The sequence below is a fragment of the Triticum aestivum genome, chromosome 3D (assembly GCF_018294505.1).
Source record: "Triticum aestivum cultivar Chinese Spring chromosome 3D, IWGSC CS RefSeq v2.1, whole genome shotgun sequence".
Taxonomy (NCBI): Eukaryota; Viridiplantae; Streptophyta; class Magnoliopsida; order Poales; family Poaceae; genus Triticum; species Triticum aestivum.
Window position 1 is genome coordinate 34,505,912 of NC_057802.1, and position 27,758 is coordinate 34,533,669.

The window sequence follows — 27,758 nt, forward strand, 5'->3', positions numbered from 1 at the left end:
TTTATTCTTCTGCGTCACTTCACTTGGGGGTGTGGACCCCGTCCCGGCGGCGTCAGACCCTGCCAGGGGCCTCGCCTTGCCGGCGCCAGGCCCTGCCGAGGGAATTTCTGACTTGCCATCCGTTGGTCCTGTCGTCGCCACTGCCTCCTCGTCGACCTCCCTCTGTGCTAGTAGCGCGGCGCTGACCACTTGATTCGTCGCCGCCAGATATAGCAGCAACGGTTCTTGTGGCTTAGGCGCAACCAGTATCGGTGTAGAGGAAAGGTATTTCTTCAGATCCTGCAACGCTGCTTCAGTTTCTGGGGTCCACTCCATTGGGCTTGCCTTTTTCAAAATCTTGAAAAAGGGAAGGGCGCGCTCAGCGGACTTGGAGATGAACCTGCTCATGGCGGCGACGCAGCCGGTGAGCCGGCACACGTCCTTGATCCGCTTGGGCGCCTCAATCTGCTCGGTAGCCTTGATCTTGTCCGGGTTTGCCTCAATCCCGCGCTGCGACACAAAGAATCCAAGAAGTTTGCCGGACGGAACGCCGAAGACACACTTCTCAGAATTCAGCTTGAGGTTAATCTTGCGCAGGTTGGCAAACGTCTCTTCTAGGTCTTGCACAAGGGTTGCTCTGTCCTTGGTTTTGACCACTATATCATCCATATAGGCTTCCATATTTCTATGTAGCTGGGGTTCAAAACCAATTTGGACTGCCCTTGCAAAAGTGGAGCCAGTACGTACCACATGGGGTGATGAATGTTGTCTTCTCTTCATCTTCTTTCGTCATGAAGATCTGGTGGTAGCCCGAGTAGGTGTCGAGGAATGACAAAAGATCACACCCGGCCGTGGAGTCAACAATCTGGTTGATGCGTGGCAACGGGAAGGGGTCCTTAGGACAAGCCTTATTGATATCTGTGTAGTCAATACACAGTCTCCATTTCCCATTCGCCTTGCGCACCACTACCGGATTGGCCAACCACGTCAGATGGAGCACTCCTCTTACCAACCCTGCTGCTTCCAACTTCCTGATCTCCTCTGTGATGAACTCTTGCCGTTCCAAAGCCTGCTTTCTGACCTTCTGCTTGATGGGCCATGCATGAGGACAAACAACAAGGTGGTGCTCAATCACCTCCCTGGGAACGCCGGCGATGTCGGATGCTTGCCATGCAAACACGTCGACATTTGCTCGCAGGAAGGCGACGAGCGTGCTTTCCTATTTGCTGTCAAGGGTGGAGCTTATGGTGAAAGCCCCTCCCGTGCTGTCCTCTTTGACGGACACCTTATTGGTCTCTGGTGGTGCAGCTCTGGAGTTCTTGCTCTTGCCGGTGGAGCTCTCTGGCACGTCCTCGACGGTAGCACAACACTCCGAGGAGGTGCGCTTGCCGGAGTGGGTGCGAGAGGTCTTGCCGTTCTTCTTCTTCCCTCCCGGGGCTCCAGTGGTAGGAGTAGGTGCCTTGGCGGCAGCTGCTGCGACTGCTTCCCAGTAGAGTAGGTCGGCGCAGACTGGCGCGTCCTTCTTGTCGGAGGGGATGGTGATGATGTTCATCGGCCCAGGCATCTTTAGCATATTGTAGGCGTAGTGCGCCGCCGCCATAAACTTGGCTAGTGCCGGGCGGCCGAGGATCCCGTTGTAGGGAAAGGGGATCTCGGCTACATCACAGACAATCCTCTCCGTCCAGTAGTTCAACTCGCCCCCAAACGTCACAGGGAGCGTGATCTTCCCCTTCGGCTGGCTCCTTCCTGGGTTGACCCCTTGAAATGTGCCCGTTTCCTCGAGGTCTCCATCGAGGATTTGCAGCCTTCTGACCACAACGGGCGAGATCAAGTTCAGACCGGCCCCGCCGTCAACCAGCATCTTGTTCACCTTGAGGTTGCGTATTATTGGTGAGACCAACAACGGAAAACACCCGACTGCAGTCGTGCGGTCAGGGTGGTCCTCGGCGTCGAAGATGAGGGGCATGCTGGACCACTTTAGTGGCTTCTGGGCGTCAAATGAGGGCTCCGTTGCTGTAATCTCACGCGCCCACTGTTTAAGCTGGCGGTGAGAAGTGTGCAGCGAGGCGCCACCATCGACGCACATGGCCTCTGTAGCTTTCTGGAACCCTTGGTCACTGGACTCGTCATCCTTGTCACGGTCATCATCTTCCTGTTTCTTGTCGCGGCCCCGAGCGGGCCTCTCTTGTTGGTTATCTTTGCCGCGGCGACCTCCTTGGTCGCCATGCTTCTTGCCGGATCCTTCGGCACCATCCTGGCCCTTCTCCTTGTCCCGCCTCTCGTACTCGGCCTTTTTCTTTTCAGCAAGCAGCTCGACTTGCCGCCGGCAGTTCTGGAGATCATGGCCCTTGGTGTGGTGGATCTTGCAATACTGTTTGCCGGAGCCCCCCGGCCTGTCGGCAGCCGCCAAGGCCCGGCAAGTGGTGCACCCGGCAATCTCCTTGTCGGGGTCATCTGCCTTGGCCTTCTTGGCAGCACCGACGTCGTCGGTTCCCTCGACGGCAAGCACAGTCTTGCCCTTGTGTTTCTTGTTGCGGCGCTGACTCTTCTTTGTTGGCGTGGTGGTATCTCCGCTGGAGGAGTCGGTTTCCGCAACGGTGCTCTCGCCGGGGTACTTCCTTCCCTCTTCAGCCCGGGCGCACCTGTCGGCCAGAACGTAAAGTTCAGCGACATCCCTGACATTGTTCATCGCCAGCTCTTCGCGCATCTTGCGGTTGCGCACATTCTGATGGAACGCGCTGATCACGGTGGTGGTATGAACGTTGGGGATATTGTACTGTACCCGGTTGAACCTATGGATGTACTTGCGCAGAGTTTCTCCATCCTTCTAGGGAATGATATGCAAATCACTCGCCTGGCCATGAGCTTGGTGGCCTCTAGTGAAGGCACCAACGAACTCACGGCACAGGTCTGACCAGGGGGAAATGGAGTCCACCGGCACGTACATAAACCAAGACATGACATTAGGCTTTAGTGCCAACGGGAAGTAATTAGCGCGTCGCGAGCCCCGGCAGGCTGCATCGCGATGGTGTAGATGCTGAGGAACTCCGAAGGACGGTTCTTGCCATTGTACTTCTCGCCGATGTCGGGCTTGAACGTGCGGTGGGAGGGCCACTCGAACCGCCGCAGCTCACGGGTAAAGCCAGGGCAGCCCACCTCATAAGGAAGGCCGCCGAAGCCTTCCGGAGCCGGGGGGTTCACAGCGGGCCCTGCCCGCTTGTCCGACTGGTGCATGTGTCGCGCCGGCGCTCGATGGTGGTTCCAGCGTCTTCATGGGCTCGCTCCCGAAGAACTTGGCGTTGGTCGCGGTGGGTCCGCGGGTCGGGACGACGCTATGGAGATGTTGTCACAAGCGTAGTCACGACGGGCTGACGCTCGCGGTGGTTGTCGTGGAGGAGGAGAGTGCACCGTGACCGCAGCACCTCCGGTCCTTCCACCGCTGGCGTGTGGCGGCTCGACGGAGCGCCGGTCCAAGGGCCCCGCTGGTCGCGGATCGTCTTTGTTGGCGATGGCAATGAGGCTCCGGACAGTGGCTCTCCACTCATCGAGCTTCTTCGCAGCAGGAGGGAAGTCGAGGAGCAGTTGCGCGCGCGTCAAAGCCTCTGCTGGCGTGGGTGGTGGCGAAAGTTGCGTGGACTGTGGCGCGCTTCGACTCCTAACTACGTTAGGAGGAGGCCCGTCACGGCCCAGCGGCTGCGTGCCACTTCCGCCAGCGCTTCGGTGGGCATGCTGGTCCCCCTCGCCCCAGGGGCGAGGTTCCGGACTCTTCTCACGCTGGCGCCCGGAGTCTCCAGCTCGGTGGTGCTGCTCGACGCGCACACCCTGGGAAGTGCGCGCCGTGGGCGCCGGCGTAGGCGTCCTGGGGGTCGACGCGCCGCCCGTGGGCGGCACAACAGCACCCCCGGAGGGCCCCGTGCCACCTGCGGGTGGGCCCAGCCTCGCCCTTGGATGTGGTGGTGCGCGGCCGATCGCGGGGCGTGCGAATGGCGCCGCTCGCAAGGCTCGGACTAACAGAGTGATGCCGGTGCTCGCGGGCCGCGGCCCGAGTCCTGTCTGCGACCGGTCCGCTGCTCGCCCGCGCTGGCACGGGCTCGGCTCCCGGCGAGCCGATCACCGTGGTTGCCTTCTTCTTGGGAGCCATGGCGGCGAAGAACTGCTATGCTAGCTGCTGGACCAGATATTCACAACCGCGCGCTCTCCTACCTGGCGCGCCAAAGATGTCGGTGTGGAACGACACCTATGGGATCACAAGAATCCCTACTACGGTTGCGGGGCGCGGGGTTGTGAAAAGAGCAGGATCAACAGTCAGACACGTTTCGTTTACCCAGGTTCGGGCCGCGAAGATGCGTAATACCCTACTCCTGCTTTGGTGGATGTATTGAGAGTTCTTGAGCTCTCACCTAGCTACGGTGGCTGCCTAGTTTCAAAGAGCCGAATCCCCCTCCAGTACGCCACGGGCCTCCTTTTATAGTTGGAAGGGGCTGCCACAGTGGCACACAGGAGGTGGCGAAGCCTACAGTATTACGAGCTTATCGCCCGTATTACAGGACAAGGCACATTAAATGCGTTGCTTAGGTGTCCCGTAACTTTATCGGGGACGGGAACCAGGCCCGTCCCGTCCGTCGCCGCTCCGTCGTGTCAACACGCGCCCAGGCCAGCGATGCGCATGGCACCATGTAGGCAGGCAGGCAGCTGAGGTGGCACGGTGCATGTCGCCACCTACGTGTTGGCTGAGTTGGCTTGGGAGTCGCATGTTGCCACACAGGTGCCTGCCCAACTGGTTGGGCTGGCAGCTGCATGCGAACGACGGTGAGGTCTTGACTGGTGCGGGCCTGACTATAGCCCTATCGATGCCTTCGGCAAGGGTCTTGCCGGGAGGCCCGGCAAAGGTCTTGCCGAGGCATCGTGGTCGTTCCCGGCAAGGTGCTTGCCGGGGGTCTTGTGGATTCCCTCGGCTAGGATCCCGTCGAGGGCCGCCGTCTTCTGGTCTTCATCTGATCTCATATTCTTATGATCTTGACGAAGATTTGCATGCCACCACGGAGGTGCCTCCCGAACCCTAGTCCCAACATAGTTTGTTGGCGGTGTTGGAACCCTTGTGCTCAAGGGTGGCTCACTCTGTTGGTGTTTAGGCAAGTCACCCCGGCAAGGCTCTTGCCGGGGCCGCGGGGTGACCCCCGGCAAGGGGCTCCGTGAAGATCTGCATACCACCATGGAGGTGCCTCCCGAGCCTTGGCTCAACGTGGTTGACTACGTCGAAAGCCGTGGGCTCATGGGTGGCTCGGTCCACTGGTGTCGGACGAGCTGCCCCGGCAAGGGTCCTGCCGGGGCCGCTGGGGTTGGCCCGGCAAGGGCCTTGCCGGAGGAATCTGCTTCGTCCCTTTGCTCTTCGTGGTCTTGACCTCGGTGTTGCTCTGGTTGCGGCGTGCTTCGGTTTACCTTGGTTCACCTCCCTTGCCCTGCCAAGTGTGGCTGTGGCGCGCGCGGCTTCGACTGCCCGTGCACAAGTAAAGGGGTCAAAAGGAGAGCCCCTACTTTTGTACACCGACATTTGGCACCGGAGCAAAGTAGGTGATCCAGATTGGGGCACCAGGTTGGAAGGGACGAGGCCCTGCGGTTACTACGCTCTTATCTCCTCCTCGCCAGTTCCCCTCCCCCCGGAGAGAAGGCAGTTCGTCGCTGCTCCCATGGATTCGCCAGGCGGTTCTCCTCCTCGTCGGGGCTAGGAGACCTTGGACGATGATCCTCTGGGAGAAATCGCACACCGCTCCAACGTCCTCACCGCTGCAAGACTTGGTGCTTCCTGCACCAACTTTTTCAAGACAGTGCTTAAAAAGGCTTGGGAAAAGGCCATGCTTGTTGGTCTTCCATGCGCACTCGAGGAGAAGGTTCTTCTATGGGACAATCCTTCGACAGTCCACCACTCCCTGGCCATGGTTGCACATTGACTCCGCTAGAGTTGCCGACGTTGAGAGGTAGTTGGATTTTGTCCGATGAGCAGGTCAGTAATGAAGTTTGATCATGTAGTACTTAGTTATTCCATTTCCATCCCTTAATTTCTCCCCTGCCCACCGTCTTATATATAGGTATGGGTCAGTGCCAACGAAGATTGGCTTGCATACCTCCGGCGGAATACCACCATCATTTTGCACAACATCCACACTAGTGCGGCCGTTCCGGTAGACCCCTTGTCCACCATTGGGATCGGCCTTCTGGACCGGTTGGGCTTGAATATGTATGATGATGCCTACATGAGATTGAAGAAGATAACAATTGCGGACCCGTCGACAAAGCGACGCGGCTAGGACGATTACTATCTCATCGCGGTGTTCGACATAAGGATTTCCATCAATGCAAGAGGCAGTAACGGTAGAGGCTGGCGCATGTTGGCGGCGGCAGATTTGTACCCCCACACGTTCGAATACGCCATGCGCCATCTAGGCCGCATCTTCGCGGTGACAAGCCAGGGGACTTGTTTCATCTGGTTACCATCCTACGGTACGGGAGAATACAAACGGAATGCACAAAACCATCATTTGCATCACTAACGGTAGTCCATTATTTTGCAGGGACCAGTCATCCCGCGATCAAAATAAGATCGCCGATCCTAGATGTGCATTTGCATCCGCGATTCGGTCTAACCTGGAACCTTGTAGCTGACTTTGGCATATTGGGATCAACTATCTTAGCAGTCGTTACCCATGGTACCAATGATGTGTAACATGGTCACACAATCTACCACGATCGGACCATCACCATCTACCCAGGTATTCCATTTTTTAACCCTCTCACCTTCTCTTTCATTGTTGTACTAGTACTCCCTCCTTTCCGGTTTATAGGGATCAATTTAAAAATTTCACCAACCAAGGTAGATGGTGAGTGGTGGAATACTTTTTGTAGTTTGCAAAAGCACCCAATTAATGCTCTTGTTTTCCTCAAAAAATTATGTTTACCAAAGCATTAATTACAATGCATGCATGCATAAAGTACATGCATTGGTCAATTTTCTCTTAATACTTGCATGCAATGATTTAATGCACCTTGGAATCTGAACTTGTGATGGGGAACAACCAAATTGAGGCTTATAAAATGGAAAATCTAAAATTTTGAGACAAGCTTTATAAACCGGAAAGGAGGGAGTAGTACTCTAGTACTAGTACTTACGTACTAGTAGGAGTACTTTTTACCTTGGAGAACGTGTATAGCTAGCTAGGCCCTTGAAGACTTGAACCCACTAGCTGCCACCATTTTTGTTTTTCCATGTCTTACTATCTCATCCATGTAGCCAAGAGTGGCTATATATAATAAGCCCAAGATGGTTATTTTACTTCCTCTATACCGGAGTAGTACTATTTGCTGCACAGTATTACTGACCGCCATATTTGAGCACAAAATTATTATGCATGGACTTGACTATGTACGTCACCATGTGTCCAGATCTGAGATGTCACGTGTACTAGATGAACGTCGCCGAGTTCGACCCCCGTGATGCTACGTGGGTGCCGAGGAACACTCTTGGACAGTACTCGATTTTCATTGGGGACAGCTACCCCATTGTGAAGCGGATGCCACCTTCCGTGCAAGACACGGAAGGCCTGCCGTTCATGAAGCATGGTTGTGTCTTCAGTGCGAACCGCCGGATGAACAACATGCTGGGACACCCTATCCCTGATTTATGCCGCTTTAGCTTGGATGAGTCTCCATCGTGTGGAACCGGACTAGAAAGTTGCGACAATGATTCCCGTCGCCCACCGCTAAGGATCGTGCCATCCATGAAGAACACCTGGGACTGGAACCTGGAGGAGGACATGTAGCCCATCTATAACGTGTAAGTGGAGTACGGTAAATTGTGAACGGTAGCGCTGTGAATATATGTAGACTAATCGTGCACAAATTTATCACATGAATTGGAGATGAACTTGTGTGGCATACTCGCATTTTTCCTTTAGAATTTATTACTAGTAAATGTGTTATGTGTATGTGCAACTTGTGTGGTTGTTGCACGGGCTCCAACACGCTCTTTGAGAAAAAAGGTGGCACAACTTTGGATATACGTGACATGGCGGCATCATACAGTAGCATCGTTCGCTATAGTTGTAGTACACTCCTACTAGGACGACAATTCCTATAAAACCTTGCGCTTGGCTCTTTGCCTCTTCGGGAGGTTCAACAGTTCATACTCGTGTGAACCTTGCACTTGGCTCTTCGCCTCTTCGGAAGGTCCAACAATGATGATACTACCGTGCAATATGCTTCTGGCAATCTGACACCGATTGAACTGCTGCACGTCCACCGCGAGGGCGAGGGCGAGGGAGAGGGCGCTGTAGTCAAAACCCTCTCCTCGTCCTGCAAACCACAGCACACGTGGGCGAGGGAGAGGCGTAGTAAGCAAGCTTCTCCTCGTTCGGCGAGTTGACGGGACACATCAAAGCAGTACTAGTACTAGTCTATACTGCGTCCTTTCCGGTTAATATGACTTAATTTGAAACGAGAAAAATACACTGGCGGTCAACGTATGTAACAATACGCTCTTTACGGTCACTATATATAGTTTTGCGGTGATTATATGATCACTAGCTCATCATAGAGCACCGTATTGCACCCTACTGACCGGCCACATAGTCGACGTGGCACTTTGTTGACTGGTTAAATTGTCACCTGGTTTCTGGGTCCCACCTGTCAGTTGGCAGAGCAAATACATCAGTTAAACACAACTTTACGCAGGCGCGACAGGAGTCCAACCTTTGCGCGCGAACCACCCTGGTTGTGTATGTGAGTGCATGCACGTGTACTCCCTCAGTCTTCCAACAAAGAGTGTACAGCGGCTAAAAAACAAAGAGTGTATTACATCTACACTTCCAATGCATTTAGCCTTTAATCTAAATCGATATTGATTGACTAATGCACCAACTTGTGCTCTAGGTATAGGCTACATGTCTATCCTTAATTATAGCATGCAACGACCTTCATTTAATCTTGTTCTCTCAATGGTCGCATGCACACATAAGTCTGCTACTTTTGGGCGTTAATTATGCCCTGGTCAATGTGTATATCTCTAAATGTACAGCCTTTCACAGACTTAGGGAGGAGGTTGAGCACTTGAGCGTGAGCGTGTGTGTTGTGTCGTGTGCTGTGTGCCGCATGGGTGCGTGAGTGTTGCGTGCGTCCATGTGTACGTGTGAGTGTTGCATGTTGCATGCATGCATGGTGCTTACTCCCTCCCATTGACATGTTCATATTTCAAGCTTCCTCTGTTCCCTCCATATGGTGATACTCCCTCTGTTCCCAAATACGGAGTAAAATCCTCCCTCTGTTCCCAAATACGGAGTATTTATCTTTCTAGAGATTTCAACAAGTGACTACGTACGGAGCAAAATGAGTGAAGTGAGCGTAGAGGCATAGGGATAATGTAGAAAGGAAGTATTCGCGATCCATTATTTCCCATCTCGGGCAGAGAGAACTATTCAACTAGTCTTCACAGTGAAGTGACAATACACGCTGCAGCAGATGGAACACTCAATTAATAAGCCGAACCAGCGTGTTGGTGTTACTAAATCAGCCTTACCCAGTACTGCCATCATGTTTGCCAGTAGAGCACGCTTCTGTCCTCCATTAACTGACATATGGGCCCTCTTGTGGTAGACCCACATGTCATCGGTGTAACTATTTACACTCCGAAGGACGGTATATCCTGGTAGTAGTACTAGTACAATTGAAATTTAATGCACTTTCTTCCCCGTCTTCCACTCTTCCTCCTCCTCTCTTCTTCTTCCTCCTCTCTTCCCAATCGTCGGCCGCACACCATTTCCCCCTGCTCACTGCTCGCCTGCCCGCGCTATCTTCCTTGGTAGCTCGCGCGTACCATATCCCCCCGCTCACTACTCGGCCACACAAGGAGAAGCTTCTTCGCTCGCCCGCCCGAATCCACTTCCCCACTGGCTCGTAGGCACCAAAACCCCAATGGAAGGACCGACTGACACGCAGAGCCGCGATTGGAATTCCCTCCCTGATGTTTTCTTGGAGCAGATCTGTAATCATATGGACCTACTCAGCGCCTTCCGTCTGGCCGCATACTTGGTGTCTTTGTACCGTCTACTCGTCTGCAACCGGCCGACTCTTTTCAAGACACCCTGCTTGCTGATGCCCAATCCTCGCAGGTGGCACGGACACCGACTTGACGATCCTACGGAGGTTGCCGTGGTGCCCCTCGACATGCTACCACTACCCGTCCACCTGTCCTTCATGCACGGCCACTACTGGGACGGCATGAAGGCCAACTGGATCATCCTCATCCACCAATCCGGTAGTCCGTGGCGTCTCGTGGATATCTACACCGAGCGAGAGATCACCCTTCCATCGTTGGATACCACCGCCATCGAGCCTCTCGGCCTGCCGGACACTCCTTCCTACTACGCACGAGACGCGTCAAGCTTTTGTCTCGACCTCTGTTTGCTGAAAGTTGTAATCTAAGAAGTGCCCACACCATCAGAAGACTACATGGATTACAAGCTCATTGCCTTGTTCAACAGGGGATTAGTCTATCTGGAATCCGGTCGCCATACATGGTTATGGCTCATCGTCAATCCTGTTGAGGCAACATTTCTGTCTGATGCTATAGTGCAAGATGGCATCGTTTACGCGGTCGATGCACAGATTGGCTGCCTATACTGGTGGAATCTATCATCGTGTAATTGTTCTATCTCATCTCATCTTTACCTTATGAATACAACTGCCTGTTCCTTGTTACAAATTTAGAATAGATAGTATTATGAGCATAACATCATGATTGCTATACGTTACTCTCATTTCCAAGATTTTTATGACAAAGCATGTTATTGCTTAGAGTTGATATGAGAACAGTAGTAGTAAGTGCTATGGTAGAAGATGAGTTGGCTCTGTCATAGCTGTTTTCCTCTCATTGTTACATGATATTTGAACCATGACATATTGCTAGAATATGAAAGCCATTGGCTTATTTTTTTTAACTTGGGGGTATGATTATGACCACGGCATTGCAATTCTCTGTCTATGATATGTGTCACTGTTATAATCATCTTAATTCCACACATACTCTGAACATGATTGTTTATTTTTGTCCTTTTGGTCTCCAATTTGAATTGTTGCAGCAGACGCAAATGCGCTGGCCTTCATGATTCCAGGACTTGGAATCATACCAGCCGATGGGTGGTGGTTTGTCGCTCGTTCAGCTGACGACTGTCATTTGATGCTCATTCGCACGTACCAAATTGACCAAACCATTACATCAAACCACATGCAGTACAATGCCTGGGGCGTTCGTGACATTGATGGCTATGGCTGCTTCGTGTTCGAGAAAGATCCCAGCTCTGTTGGGCCAGGCGTATTCAACTAGAGGCGGGTTTGTAGCCTCGGCAACCACTCCATGTTCCTCGGGCTCAATTATCCGATCATCCAACCAATCATCGATCATATCACCGGTGATGATTACCGTGCTATGCAACTTCCATTCGCCATGGGGGACTATGTTTACACATCATACCATGGGTTTCATGAATCACCATATCCAGAGATTCGTCGACACAGCTTGTTGCCAGATAATCTTCAGTGTGTGAAAGGCATCAAGCTTCCATGCGATGGATGGCTTTTGCAAACCCAACATGCGTCGATGTGGTTCATGCCAACAGCAAATATGCACAACTTGATTCATACTGATATCTAGACTGAGCCATGTATTCTGCTGCTATAGCACGACCCTCTTTTGTTGGATATTATGTACTATTGTTAGTTTGAAGGACTCCTCTCGTTTGAAGGATAGATACCTTTCTGGGATCAAGTGCATCCTAACTCACCTGCGCAGGATGTACTGATAATGATGATGGAGATGCTGTGCAGTATATATATATATATATCAATTAGGCTTCAAGTGCGTACTTGTTAGTTAAAACTATGGTTAAAATGTGACACTAAATATGACTAGTAAGTAGTACAGTAGTAGTACTAGTATAAGTCGGTCAAATTATTCATCATGTCCACACATTGAATTGACGTGACAACATGCTGCGCGTGAGGTGACACAAGAATCCCGGCGGCGTGTTCAGGTATTCTGGACTTCAGATTTGGAGTACCACTTATCTGTCGAAATCTTTCATCATTCACTTAAAACAGTCGATTGATCATACATTGAGTACCATATAACTGGAATTAACCGATGCAAATCGAACAAGGATTGGCCGGTGCTGCCGGCTGGCGTCAAGTTCGATCCCACGGATCAGGAGCTGATCGAGCACCTTGAGGGCAAAGTGAGTGTTGACAGCGCGAGATCTCACCCTCTCATCGATTTGTTCATACCAACCATCGACAGCAAGCACGGCATATGCTACACCCATCCTGAGAAACTTCCAGGTAAGACACCGATCGGCCGTCTACTTGCACAAACATATTCCTTTGTTTATAGCTCTATTTTTGTTTTTAGACGCAGACCTGGCGAAGCAATTACAATTTGACAGTTATTAAAAAGTGAAACAAGTGAGTGCAACATGCCAAAGATGTTATGAAAATGCCAACTACATACACTAAAACCTGTACTCGACAATACTGCAGGTATCACACTGAGTGGCCTAAGCAAGCATTTCTTCCAGCGCAATTCTAGGGCGTTCGAAAGGGGCACGTGGAGGCGTTGCGAGATACAGTCGGAGTGTGGCATGCATGCGATGTGGCACAACACCGGCAATACCTTGCCGGTGATGGTCAACGGCCGGCAAACGGGCAGCAAAAAGGTTCTAGTGCTGCACACCAACAAGAACTTCGACCAGTAGAGGACCAACTGGCTGATGCACTAGTACCACCTCGGGGACCTGGAGCAAGAGAAGGAGCAGGTGCTGGTCCTCTCCAAGATTTTCTACCAGACGAACACTAGGGCCAGGAGTAAAAAGATTAGAAGTTAGTTTGGTATTGGTACTTGTACTACCTTGTCGTCCGCAAGTTGGTATTGTTGTTAACGATCTTTTGGTATGAACTTGGCATTTGCTTCCAACCATCATGCCGAGGGTCGACGTGGATATAAAGCTGAATCATTTGTTTCGAAACGAATTCTCAGGCACCTGATTTTTATTTGATGGGTAGCATAAGCACCTGCCGTTCGAATTCCAAGTTCTCCAAATTTTTCGAAACAAGTGCATGCACTTATTATCACGATGAAAAAACAATATCCCTGCTGCATCCAAGTTATCAGTCTGTACTTGCAGAATTCTCTCGTTTATTGAGCACGTATATTGTTTTTTCAGGTCGAGCAAGTCTCAACTGTAGTGTAGACTGCCAAGGCTTGGTTTTGTTTTTAACAGGCCCAACCCATGACGACAACGGGGCACAAAGATCCAGCAGGTATCTACTGGCCTCTGGCCCGCCAGCGTTAGTTATATTTTGTCTTACAACATCCGCAGGCAGTTTTTTTACTGAATCAAACACACATCCCAGTTCTATTTTCCTCTTGAAACGCATGTCCTACATCCGTTTTCTAATCTCTACCTATAGTTTTACTAGTTCATATACATTTATCATTATATTGAAAATACATAAAATTCCCTTTTCATATTTACATCCTTATTTTTGTTGTTGTTTTCCCTCCCAGCACTGATTTTCTTACCACTTGTTTTCCCTTAAACCAACTCCATTGTCCCACGTCTTATTTGCTTACAAAAACAAAATGATTTTTTTGGCAAATCAATAAGTTCTTAAAAAATGTTTAATTTCGATATTACAAAAGTTCGAACTCCACTGAAATATGCAAAATAAGGTTGAACTTTTTGACCGTGGTCCTGGGCAGAAAATGGGCCGTAATAAATTACTTAAGAATTAGCAAATGGGCTGCAAATTATTAAAAAAATAGCAAATGGGATCTATGTTATCTCCCACAGATTTGGAGGCTGACTTGTGGGCCTACTAAGTTCATGCGTACACAAGGTTTCTCAAAAAACAAACTTAGTCAAAATCGACTCGACCAGCGTCAAACCGTTAGATGTCAATCTAACGGCAATCGTGCTTCTTCAGTCTCTGATCTTCCTGCCCCAGCCGCCCAAACCAGCGCCGTCGGAACCACCTGCTCCCGCCTCCCGTGGCCGGCTGTGCTGCCGGGCAGGCCTCACGGCCCCATCATATACTCGCAACGCTGGCCTGTCTATCCCTCTACTCACCCATACCTCCTGTTATTTTCTAGCGACGGCAGCCGAACCAGTCAACCCTTGTACTCTCCATCGCGTGGGCAGCCACTGTCGTGTCTTCCCCGGCTCCGTGTCGTTCCCTTAGTAGGCCTCGCCGTCGTCCACCGCCCTGGTGCTCTCGGTGCAGCATGGTCAACCTAGTCAACGAATGACATCCATCGGAAGTGGACTGTACGTTGAGATGCTGACAGCTGGGTCCACGGCCGCACACAAGGAAATGCCTCCTTATTACGCGCAAAATAATGATTCCTCCACCTGACATCTGGGACCCACCGGAAGGGCCTCTGTATTTCGCGAAAAAAATGTTCCCTCCGCTGACAGGTCGGACCCACCAACTATATCTTCGCACGCAAGGAAGTGCCTCCTTATTGCGCACAAAAAAATGAATACCCCCCTCCCAGCTGGGACTCACCACAGTGGGAGGCTGACTGGTGGGCCTACTAAGTTGACGGGGACGGAGAGCTTTGACAACTTACTCAATATGCAGGATTCTAGCTCCAGTGACCGTACGATGTTCATCCAACGGCCGTAGTGCTTCTTCAACCTCTGGTCTTCTTGCTCCAGCCGCCCAAACCAGCGCCGGTCGATCCTCGTGCTCCTGCCTCCCGTGGCCGGCTGTGATACCGCGGAGGCCTCACCGCCCCCTACTACTCCCACCGCTGGCCAGGGCATCCCTCTACTCACCCACACCCCCTGTTATTCTGTGGCGACGACAGCCTCACACCGCAGCCGAACCAGTGAACCCTCGTGCTCCTCTCCGCGTGGGCATCCACTGCCGCGTCTTCCCCAGATCCGCGTCGTCCCCTTGGTGCTCTCGGTGCAGCGTGGTCAATGTGGTCAACGACCGACTTCCATTGTAAGAGTACTGTACGTGGAAAGGTTGACAGCTGGGTCCACGGCCACAGCTGGGTCCATGGCCACAACCCAGTTTTTTGTGATTTCCCAAGTAAGTCGCTTTGTCAGGCCTATTGGGCTGCAAATCTTTCAAGAAAAGGAGAGCTTCATTCGGCTGGCCGAGAAAATGGCCTATCAGTAATGAGAAATGGGCTGTACATTTGCAAAACACATCAAACTGCCAATTAGTTTCAAATTACTTTTTTTTTCATTTCGAGATTTTAAATTGCATTGATTTTTATGCGTGGACAATTTGTTGGATTTTATATTGATATACATTTATTTTGAAAATCAGTTTAATGTGACTCGAAATTTCGGGATTAAAAACAGTTCGGACCGCATCAAAATATGCAAAATTTCATATAATTTTTTAACAATGGCCACAATATGGGCTGTAATGCTAACAAAAAGAATATGGGCTCCAAAAAAAACCTTAAGAATTAGCAAATGGGCTTTAAATTATTAGAAATAATGGCAGATGGGCTATATGCTGTTTTCCACAGATTTGAGGCTTTCCTAAAAAAAGGTTGACGCACAAGCAGTGACTGTTGGATGTCCATCCAACGGCCGTCGTGCTTCTTCAATCTCTGCTCTTCCTGCTCGAGCCGCTCAAACAAGCGGCAGCGGGACTGCCTGCTCCCTCCTCCCCGCGCCTGGCTGTGCCGCCGCCCAGGCCTCACCGCCCCACCGTACTCCCATCGCTGGCCTAGCCATCCCTCTACTCACCCACACCTGCTGTTGCGACGTCAGACGAACTAGTAAACCCTCGTACAGTCGTACTCCCCTCCGCGTGGGAAACAACTGCTGAGTCTTCCCTGGCTCCGTGTCGTTCCCTTCCAAGGCCTCACCGTCGTCCACCGCCCTGGTTCTCTCGGCGCGGCCTGGTCAATGTGGTCAACGACCGACATGCATCTGAAGTGGAGTGTACGTGGAGAGGCTGACAGCTTGGTCCACAGCCGCACGCAAGGAAATGCCTCCTTTTTACACGCAAAATAATGATTCCTCCACCTGACATCTGGGACCCACCGAAAAGGCCTCTGTATTTCGCGAAAAAAACATTACCGCCGCTGACAGCTCGGACCCACCAGCTATATCTTCGCACACAAGGAAATGCCTCCTTATTACGCACAAAAAATGAATACTCCCCCTTCTAGCTGGGACCCAGTATAGTGGGAGTCTGAGTTGTGGGCCTACTAAGTTGACGGGGACGGAGGGCTTTGTCAACTTAGTCAATATGCACGATTCTAGCTCCAGTTACCGTACGATGTCCAGCCAACGACCCTAGTGCTTCTTCAACCTCTGGTCTTCTTGCTCCAGCCGCCCAAATCAGCGCTGGTCGTGCCTCGTGCTCCTACCTCCCGTGGCCGGCTACGATGCCGCGGAGGCCTCACCGCCCCCTACTACTCCCACCGCTGGCCAGGCCATCCCTCTACTCACCCAAACCCCCTGTTATTCTGCGGCGACGGCAGGCTGACACCGCAGCGAACCAGTGAACCCTCATACACCTCTACGCGTGGGCATCCACTGCCGCGTCTTCCCCGGCTCCGCGTCGTCCCCATCCTAGGCCTCGCCGTCGTCCACCGCCCTTGTGCTCTCGGTGCGGCATGGTCAACGTGGTCAAGGAACAACTTCCATCGGACGTGGACTGTACGTGGAGGGGCTGACAGCTGGGTCCACGGTCGTAGCAAGGAAGTACCTCCTTATTACGCGGAAAATAATGATTCCTCCACCTGACAGCAGGGACCTACCGGACGGGCAACCGTATGTCGCGAAAAAACGTTTCCCCCCTGACTACTGGGACCTACCAGCTACATCTTCTTACGCAAGGAAGTGCGTCCGGGCGAAAAAAAATTATTCGCCCCCCTGACTGCTTGGACCCACCAGCTACATCTTCGCACGCAAGGAAGTGCCTGACAGTCGGGACCCACCTGGTCGAAGCGTACGTAGCGTTGTTATTCTGGTCGCGAACGTGTACGTACATACTGGTCGATGTAGAGGCGCGCACGTGTCGTAGTAGAGGTGCGCACGTAGCATGTACATGTATGTACAATGGCCAGTGTGCAAGAAAGAAAATACGGCCACGTACGTACATACGGGCGGGGTCTTGAACGCCTACTAGCGCATATGTACAGCCAGGGCTCGTGTACATGGCTGGGTCAGAACGGAGAGACTGCATCGTCGTCGTGTTCATGGGGAGGCAACGAAATGCGTCATGTTCATCGGGAGGCAACGGAACGCGTGGGAGCCAACCGGCTTGGACGGAACAGCCGATGGAAACGAGGCCTGGCATACCACAGAACGGAGGAAACGGCCTTGTGTTCGACCGGCCACGTTCGAAACGGGATCCTGTTCATCGGGAGGGGTCTGGCGTACCACAAAACGAAGGAAACGAACCTCCTACGGTCGAAACGGGGTCCTGTTGATCGGGAGGGGTGTGGCATACTACAAAAAGGAGGAAACAGACTTGTGTTGGAGCGCTACGGTCGAAACGGGGGTCCTGTTCATCGGGAGGGTTGTGGCATACCACAAAACGGGACTCCACGGGATACTGTTCATCTCCACCGTCGCCCCCCTCCAGCCTCCACGAGCTACTGTTCATCCACCGTCGACCTCCTCCAGCCTCCACCTGTGACTGTTCATCCACGGGCTCCTGTTCATCCAGCCTCCACCGCGCGCTACTCCACTGGCTACTGTTCAACTAACCCTCTCCACGGGCTCCTGTTCAACCACCCCTCCACGGGTTACTGTTCATCCAGCCCTCCATCGTCTACTGTTCATCCAGCCCTCCACGGGGTGGTCCTGTTCATCCAGCCCTCCACGGGGTCCTGTTCATCCAGCCCCAACCGGCTCGATCGATCGGGGTCCTGTTCATCCATAGGCAACACCACGGGGTCCTGTTCATCCACCCCCACCGGGAACTGTTCATCCAAACCCCCTAGCAACGCTCACTGTTCATCCAGAGGCAGCATCGATCGACTTTAGTTAGTAGCAGTAGCGAAGGAATCGCTCGATCGGGTTTAGTTAACAGCCATCGATCGATCGCTCGGGTTCAGTAACCCGTAGCTTGCAGTGCAATCGCTCGGGTTCAGTAGGCGAACGCCTTGCTCGGGTTCAGTTACAGCCCAACGCCTTGCACCCCACGCGCGTGCGTGTATGGGAGAAACGCGCATCGCTCGGCCCCGACCACCCATCGTAACTGGGAACACCCTGATATTTTCCTCGCCCTTGCTTCTACCACGGTTTTTTCTGTCATGGACGGTCCAAAGAATGTCATGCAGGTGCGTCTCCGGCCCGCCCAGGACGAAAAGCCCATTTTCTGTCCTGATTTTTTGTCATAGAAGTAGGAGCCCACCACATCTATGATGGTACCGGGTTTTGTCACAATTATCGTTATAGAAGTGTCATAAGTATGACAGAAAACGTTTCGTTCAGCCCAAAATGTCACGGATGTGTCTTTTTTTTGTAGTGATTTCTCAATTCGGGCATTTGCTTAAAATATTAACTTCAACTCCTGGAACATCTCATATGCTCCATGACGTACAAAACGTCTTTGAAGTCCCGATTCTAAGCCGTAAATCATGGCACACTGAACTATCGAGTAGTCATCAGCTTTGCTCTGCCAGACGTTCCTAACGTCCGGAGTTTCTCCTGCAGTGGGTCTTGCACCTAGCGGTTCTTCCAGGACGTAATTCTTCTGTCCAGAAATGAGGATAATCATCAAGTTATGAATGCCGGTGTCAAAACCGGCGGATCTTGGGTAGGGGGTCCCGAACTGTGCGTCTAAGGTCGATGGTAGCAGGAGACAGGGGACACGATGTTTACCCAGGTTCGGACCCTCTCTATGGAGGTAATACCCTACTCCTGCTTGATTGATCTTGATGAATACAAGTGTTACAAGAGTTGATCTACCACGAGATCGTAATGGCTAAACCCTAGAGGCCAAGCTTGTATGACTATAATAATGAGTATCCGCCTATCCAGACTATGCTCTCCGGTTTATATAGACACTGGAGAGATCTAGGGTTACATGGAGTCGGTTACATAAAAAGGAATCTACACGGTTGATCGCCAAGCTTGCCTTCCACGCCAAGGAGAGTGCAGTCTTTGGTCTTCGTATCTCCATAGCCCATCAGTCCGGCCCACGGCTAACAGGCCGGACGTTCGAGAACCCCTTAGTCCAGGACTCCCTCAGTAGCCCCGAACCAGGCTTCAATGACGAGGTGTTCGGTGCGCAGATTGTCTTTGGCATTGCAAGGCGGGTTCCTCCTTCGATGACGTCCATGTAGTGTATTCGGCTGTGGATTCAATGTTTCCCGCCTCGGCTTCAGTGCGTTAATAACTTCGTCTTCTACGTGTTGAAAGAATGCGGAAGGCCATGGTACTTTTTGCAGATAGCCCCCCATCGACACAAGGGAAAACGCTTATTTAGAGAGATTGGATCTTAGATCCATTTGACACCACACGGAGAAAATCCCCGGAGATAACCAGGAGAAACCATTCCATCATGGCTAGCATTCCCAGCTCCTCCTCCCGTCCAGGCCCAGAAAAAGGCGAGTGGGAGAGGTTCTCTGTGCCCCACAGTCAATTGGAGGAGTTGGAAACGCAGGGATTTCTCCCTCCCGCAGATCTGGTCCCTGTGCCAGTAGGGCTAGCATCTCTTAATGGTGAGACCCAGGCGGAGGATGCTCCCAATCCATCCGGGGGAGCGAGTGTGTTTCGTCCCTTATCTGTTAACGGGCGTCGGGTTTCCAATCCACCCATTCCTCCGGGGGCTTTTGGAGTACTATGGCCTCCAACTGCATAACTTCACTCCCGCCTCCGTCCTGCATGTCGCGGGCAATGTCGCTTTGTGCGAACTATTCCTGGGTATCGAGGCCCATTTTGAACTGTGGACAAAGTTTTTCTACCTTGTCCCGCGCAACCACAAAGGGTCAATATTCGAAGTGGGTGGAGCCGAAGTATGCCGCATCGCCGATGCCGGATACCTTTCCGACACACCAAGGAAGGCGTCTGATGAGTGGCCATCTGAATGGTTCTATATCGAGGATGTCGCACTTCCCGACACAATTCGGAACGGTCTTCCAGAATTTGCAAGCGTTCCATTGAAGAAACGCTATAGTTGGCGTCCCCGAACTCTTGAGGAGGACGATAGTGCGGAAATCTGCCAGCTCATGAGCAAGATAAAGATGCTTGCCCAGTCCGGATTAACAATAGTTGAGGTTATGGCGACTTCCATAGCGCGAGGGGTGCAACCTCTTCAATACATAGGGCACCCCATGTCGCACTACAATGGGGAGCATTATGCCTCCCGCTACGGTCGGAAAGGTCCGGAGACCCCCGCCGCTCTGGCCAAAATACTAGCCGAGCTGTTCAAGGGAGAGGAAGAGGAGTTTCTTTGCATCAATCGTAGAGATGGGTATTCGATGTACAACCCTACCTGCTGGGTGAGTCTAACCCCTTTGCATTTACTTTTTTCACTCTTCGAGCCATTCTTAATGAATTCTCTGTCTGTTTATCCGTAATAACACTGGCGACAGATCACCGACGGGCTACTCAACCCCGCCTCGTAGCCAGAGAACCACAACCGGGAGCTAGATCCTGGGTTTGAAGAAGACCCGGACATATCCATGGTACTTGCGGAAGGGGTGTTTTATCAGACGAGCTATGATGGCACCGGAGTGGCCATTATTGATGATTATACTGGTCTTCTACCTGCTTCCACGTAAGTCATGAAGAAAAGAATCCCCTCAGAGGAGTTTCCTCACTCTGCCTCAACAATCGCACTGTCATAGGCTCCAAAGGGGAGGTGTCCGGCGCGTTATTCCACTCCGGGGGCGATTCCAAAGAGAGCGACTCCTGCGCCAAGCAGGGCATCAAAGAGGAAGGTCGGAGAAGACTCGACCGGCCCTTCGAATGAGAGGTACTGATTTGAAAGTATACATTAATAGTCACATCCAACTGTAACTTGTGCATTTGTCTTATACCAGGAGAAAGGTTCGTCGGACTGTGCCCAGGGATACAGCCAATCGTGCTCCCCACGACCGGGATTTAAACCCCACCGGAGAATCGGGAGCCGATATGGGGACAACTCCGGATTGTCCTTCGGCCGAGGGTTCGAAAAATATGTCCGTTACTAACTCGGAAGTGGAGAGCGCCATCAAGCATCGACGTTGTAGGGTGGTTTTACGAGACCCCCAGTTCTCGTAAGAGGCATTTAACGCCTTCAGCTCGGCTGACGCATATATCCGAGCTGCTCGAAATGGTCTTAGCAAAGCCACAAAGCAGTATTTTAGATGTGCAGGTAAGTTTTCTTTGTCCGAATAGGATAACCATATATCAGTAGCCCCCGAGACTGAAAGCAGTTGGTACAACTGATTTAAGGATCATTGTATTACCAGGTTCTTACAGAGAAGAACAACCTGCTAGCCTAGGAGCTGGAGTGGTGTCGGACACAGTTAAATGCTGCTATCGCCGAACTGGAAAACTCCAAGAAGGCATCCGCTGGTAATATTCCCTTCCATAGAGGAAAAGGAACAATGTATACCAGCTATGCTAATACTGTTGCTAATCTCATAATAGGGCCGTCAGATCAATATGATGAGAAGCTGAGCGCTGCGCTAGAGGGAGAGCAAAGGGCAAAAAAGTTGCATGCCGCAGGCGAGCATGTGCTGACCCAAGCAATATTAGAGAAAAACAAGCTTCAGGATGACAAGACCAACTTGGGTGAAGAGCTGAAAGATGTGCGGGGCCATCTAGCGAACTCCGTGAAGGAGAATAAGAAACTGCGAGGCGGCATATTCGGTATGTTTCAGAACTAACCTTTATAGTGGTTCGGAGATGAATGAAACTGATATAATTATGATGCACGTATATTAACGGGCCGTCCCAAAGAGGAGGTGTCCGGATCATCAAGTGATCTACTTCAGAGGCTGTCGCAAGTGCACGAGCAGGCTCGGCAGGCAAGGCGGAGTGTTGCCAAGGCTTTATGGCCATCCGCCTCCCCTCCAGGAAGTATGGAGGAGCTTGTAGAGCTGTTCAAGGGAGTGCGCCGGCGTATCCGATCATGGAAGATATCGGCCTGCCGGGAGGGCGCGCGAGAAGCCTGGGCCATGGTGAAAACGCGGTACACCAAGTCGAATCCTAATCGCATGGCCCGTGTTGGACCGGTAGGGTCAAATGGGGAAGAAATTCCCGTCAGTTTAGTATATGACCAAGTAGAGGTGGCCGCTAAATATTCCCAGCAGGATTGTAAGTTAGACCGCCTGCTGGACGGTATAGAGGAGGAAGTGTTTGAGTCCAAATGAGTATGTACTTTCCTTCTAGCTGAATTGTATAGCATATGTCATGGCCGACCTTTTCGCTTCAACCTCCGGACCCGAAGGTCCGGAGTGTTTCCGAATACCCACGCATCTGAATAGACCAGGGTATGCGTGGAAACTAGGCGTAGGGGTCATAGTTGCTTGAACAGACAAGTTGTATTCGGCTAGTTATGTTATATTACATTAAGATTGTAAGAAACATCTTCCATAGAGAATAGTTCCGTTGAGGGTTCCTTTCCCTGGGTGTGCATGTATTAGTGTACATGTCCGAATTGTGATGAGAGAATCACAGTGTATGTAACTTCTGGGGGTTCACAATGAGGTGAGTGCAAAAACTTCTTTAATTCACCTACTGAATATTCCCTTAAGAATGCTAGCTTTCGGCTTCACCCAGTCTGAGGTACACATCCGGATGACCCGGCAGTAGCAATCAGAGAGGTGCTCCCTTTATGCCCTAGCCGAACTAACGAGAACGTAGGGCATAAGCACAAGAGCCACGCAACCCAGCTTGGCCAAAATTAAAGTCATATCGATGCATATAATGGCGAGGAAAGTTACACATGGAAAAGGGCACATATGTGAAGAGCTTGATGCTCAAAGAATAATAACAAGCTTCTATCGAAGAAGCCCCCAGGCATAATGGACGTACATATTTGAAGATGTATACATCCGGGGTGTGCGGTCTAGCCGTATGGGAGCTTTAAAGCGGGAAAGGGAAAAAATAACAGAAAAAGAGAGAAAAAATAATGGAAACTATAGGGGAGAAGGAGACACACAAAGACTTCGACGCTAGGCATAGAATCTTTAGAGTCTGGCTGCGTTCCAGGGGTTCGGCTCGAGGCGATTGTTTGATGCATCACGAAGACGGTACGCTCCTCCGGTGAGGCCTTCATCAATTATGAAAGGACCCTCCCATTTGGGCTTGAGTTTGTCCTTTTTCTTCTCCCGTAGGCATAGAACAAGTTCGCCAATGTTGTAAGTCTTGGCCCGTACTTCTCTGCTTTGATATCTTCGGGCCTGCTGTTGATAAAATGCTGAACGATCTTTTGCGACGTCGCGCTCCTCCTCCCGGGCATCTAGGCTGTCCTGCCGATCTAGCTCGGCTTCTCTCTCTTCGTACGTACGGACTCAGGGTGAGTCATGGATAATATCGCAAGGTAACACAACTTCTGCGCCGTACACCATGAAAAAGGGTGTGTATCCGGTAGTGCGGTTGGGTGTGGTTCGCAGCCCCCAGAGTACGGAGTCGAGCTCCTCAACCCAGTGCTAGTCTGATTCCTTCAAAGACCGCACTAGTCTGGGTTTAATGCCGCTCATAATAAGACCATTGGCTCGTTCAACTTGACCATTTGTTTGTGGGTGGTAGACAGAGGCGTAATCGAGCTTAATGCCCAGATTAGCACACTAGATTTTCACCTCATCAGCTATGAAATTGGAGCCATTGTCGGTGATGATGCTATGTGGGACACCATAACGGTGCACCACATCGGATATGAATGCTATCACCGGCCCGGACTCGGCCATTTTGAATGGTCTAGCCTCTATCCACTTGGTGAATTTATCCACCATGACCAGCAGATATTTTTTCTTATGGCTTCCCCCTTTAAGGGGTCCGACCATGTCCATCCCCTAGACAGCAAAAGGCCATGTAATGGGGATTGTTTGTAGGGCGGTTGGGGGCATATGGCTTTGGTTGGCGAAGAGTTGGCATCCGACGCAACGTTGGACGAGGTCATGTGCGCCTGCTCGGGCCATCGGCCTATAAAACCTTGTACGGAAAGCCTTGCTGACAAGTGCCTGGGCTGCAACATGGTGCCCGCCGAGACCGGCGTGAATTTCTGCCAAAATTTGCCGCCCCTCTTCTTCGGAGATACATCTTTGAAGGACTCCAATAGTACTTTTCTTGTAGATCTCTCCTTCGTGAACTTTGTAGGCCTTTGAACGCCGGAGAATGCGGCGAGCCTCATTCTGGTCCTCTAGGAGCTCCTTCCTATTATGGTAGGCCAAGAATGGTTCGGTCCACGGGGTAATGACGGCCATAATGAGATGGGCCGACAGTGTTATTTCGGTGGCTGAGCCTCCGATGATATCGGTGTGTTCGCCATCGAGGTTTGTGTTCGGAACGGGACTGTCATTGCTGCCTCCCTCTTGCCACACCACGGATGGCTTAAAAAGCCTTTCCAGGAAAATATTAGGTGGGACGGGGTCGCGCTTAGCGCCAATGCGAGCAAGGACGTCTGCCGCCTAATTACTTTCTCGGGCGACATGATGAAATTCAAGACCCTTGAACCGGGCCGACATCTTTAAGACGGCGTTGCGGTAAGCTGACATCTTTGGATCTTTGGCATCAAAGTCTCCATTTATTTGAGATATTGCGAGGTTTGAGTCCCCGCGTACCTCCAGGCATTGTATTCCCATTGATACGGCCATCCGAAGGCCATGTAATAAGGCCTCCTATTCGGCCGCGTTGTTGGAGTCTGTGTATAATAGTTGGAGTACGTACTGGATGATATATCCAGTGAGGGACGTTAGCAAGACGCCCGCTCCTAGCCCCGCCAACATTTTGGAGCCATCAAAATGCATAACCCAGTTTGAATACGTGTCGTACTCTTTAGGGAGTTCGGCGTCTGTCCATTCGTCGACGAAGTCGGCCAGTACTTGGGATTTAATGGCTCGACGTGGTTTGTATGTGATGTCGAATGGAAGGAGCTCAATGGACCATTTGGCAATCCGGCCCGTGGCGTCCCGGTTGTTTATTATATCATTCAGTAGCACTTCGGAAGCCACCATGATCGAAAACTCCTGGAAGTAGTGTCGTAGCTTTCGGGATGCCATGAAGACTGCGTATGCTATCTTTTGATAGTGAGGGTACCGGGATTTGCATGGTGTGAGGACGGTAGATACGTAATATCCTGGCTTTTGGAGCGGAAATTTATGTCCGTCCTGTTCTCGCTCGACGAGTACGGCGCTCACTACCTGGTGTGTTGCCGATATATATAAGAGCATTGGTTCGCCGACGTTTGGTGCGGCCAGGATTGGGTTGCTTGCTAGAAGGGATTTTATTTCCTCCAGTCCGGCCGTCGCTGCGTCCGTCCACTCGAAGTTATCGGTGCGCCGTAGGAGGCGATAAAGTGGCAGTGCCTTTTCCCCCAATCTGGAGATGAAGCGGCTTAAAGCTGCCACGCAACCACTGAGTTTTTCGACTAGTTTAAGGTCAGTTGGCGTAGCCAATTGTGACAGAGCTCGGATTTTTGCTGGATTTGCTTCAATTCCTCTATTGGAAACGATGAAGCCCAGCAGTTTCCGGCGGGGACACCGAAGACACACTTTTCCGGATTGAGCTTGATGTCATATGTGCGGAGGCTGTCGAATGTGAGACGTAGATCGTCTATTAGTGTCTCGACGTGCCTAGTTTTGATGAGAACGTCATCCACGTAAGCTTCAACTGTCTTGCCAATCTGTTTCTCGAGGCATGTTTGAATCATGCGCTGGTAGGTGGCGCCGGCGTTTTTGAGCCCGAAAGGCATGGTTTTGAAGCAAAACGACCCATATGGGGTAATGAATGCTGTTGCGGCTTGGTCAGACTCCTTCATTTTGATTTGATGGTATCTGGAATATGCATCAAGGAAGCACAGCGAGTCATGTCATGCGGTAGCGTCAATGATTTGATCAATGCGAGGGAGGGGGAAGGGATCCTCAGGGCAGGCCTTATTGAGGTCTTTAAAATCGACGCAGAGGCGCCAGGATTTGTCCTTCTTTGGTACCATCACCAGGTTTGCCAGCCAGTCCGGATGTTTGATTTCTCTAATGAATCCAGCCTCGATGAGTTTGGCCAGCTCCTCTCCCATAGCTTGTCGATTGAGTTCGGAAAAGTGCCGCAGTGTTTGTTTGACCGCTCTACAAAAAAAATACACTTCCGTGATGATACGTGTTTGTCACAGTAGGTCACGTTTTCTGTCATGCATGTACATCCATGAAAAATTTATGACAGAATACAGATAGTCATACCTGTGCTGTCGTAGAATTGTTCCATGACATTACCAAAATTATCATCACGGAAGTGTCCACTTCCATGACGATAAATCGCGCGTCACAGAAGTGCTTTCGTTAACGGTCACCAACACGTGGCATCCTCCGTAACGGAACGCCGTTAAGCTATCGGGTCCGGTTTTGGATCCGACAACTCGTTAACAATCGGACCAATGGGGATTTTCCACGTGTAAAATCATCATTGGCCGGAGGAAACACGTGTTGCCTCACCGTTGGGACAGATGTCATCCACTCATTGGACAGGAGGCGCCTATGATAGGGCGACACATGGCACGGCCCAATAGTGGCCCATTCCGGTGAAAAAGGCCGGCCCAGTAAAAAATAGCAGGCCGGCCCATATAAGGCCTACTTGTGTCAGGTCCATTTAAGCCCACGGCCCATACGAGATGTGCCAATTCGCCCCGTTAACGGCCCGTTAAAGATTTGACACCATTGCAGCCCATCGTCAGTTCGAGCCCGTTAACAGCCCGCTATATATTTGGGCTCAATATCGGCCCGATGACATGTCGGCCTGTTAACGGCCCATTCAGTGGATGGGCCAATTTTCACAATGTACATCTTTCGGCCTTTTAGCGACCCATTTAAATATTGGGCTAATTTTCGGCCCGGTGTGTCTTTCAGCCTTTTGACGGCCCATAAATCAGTTGGGCCATTTGTAGTCAGACCTGAGTTTCGGCCTTTTAGCGACCCATTTAAGTGTTGGGTCAATTTCCGGCCCGGTGTGTCTTTCAGCCTGGTGACGACCCATATATCTGTTGGGACATTTGTAATCGGACCTGAGTTCTGGCCTTTAAGCGACCCATTTAATTATTGGGCCAATTCCCGGCCCTATGTGCCTTTTAGCCTGTTAACGGACCATAAATGAGTTGGGCTATTTGTAGTCGGACCTGAGTTTTGGCCTTTTAACGGCCCATGCCCTTTATGGTCCAATACCAGCCCGGTTTCTCTTCAGCCTGCTAAAGGCCCACAACACAGTTGGGCCATTTACAATACGACCTGACATTCGGCTTCTTAGCGGCCCATGCTCTTCATGGTCCAGTACAAGGCCGCTGTCTCTTTCGGCCTGCTAAAGCCCACAGTATAGTTGGCCATATGTAGCCCAAAGTTAGTAATGGCCTGCTAACGGCCCTTGAAATCAATTGGGCCCACCTGTTGCCCGCTTCGATGTCAGCCCGTTAACGACCCGGGAGTTAAGAGGGCCGACCATTAACTTTCGGCCTGGCAACGGCCCATTAACTTAATGGGCCCACTAAAGTTCGTACATGTCTTTAGGCCAAGTTAGATAATTTGAGCCCATTATGACGAGCAATTATGCACAGGA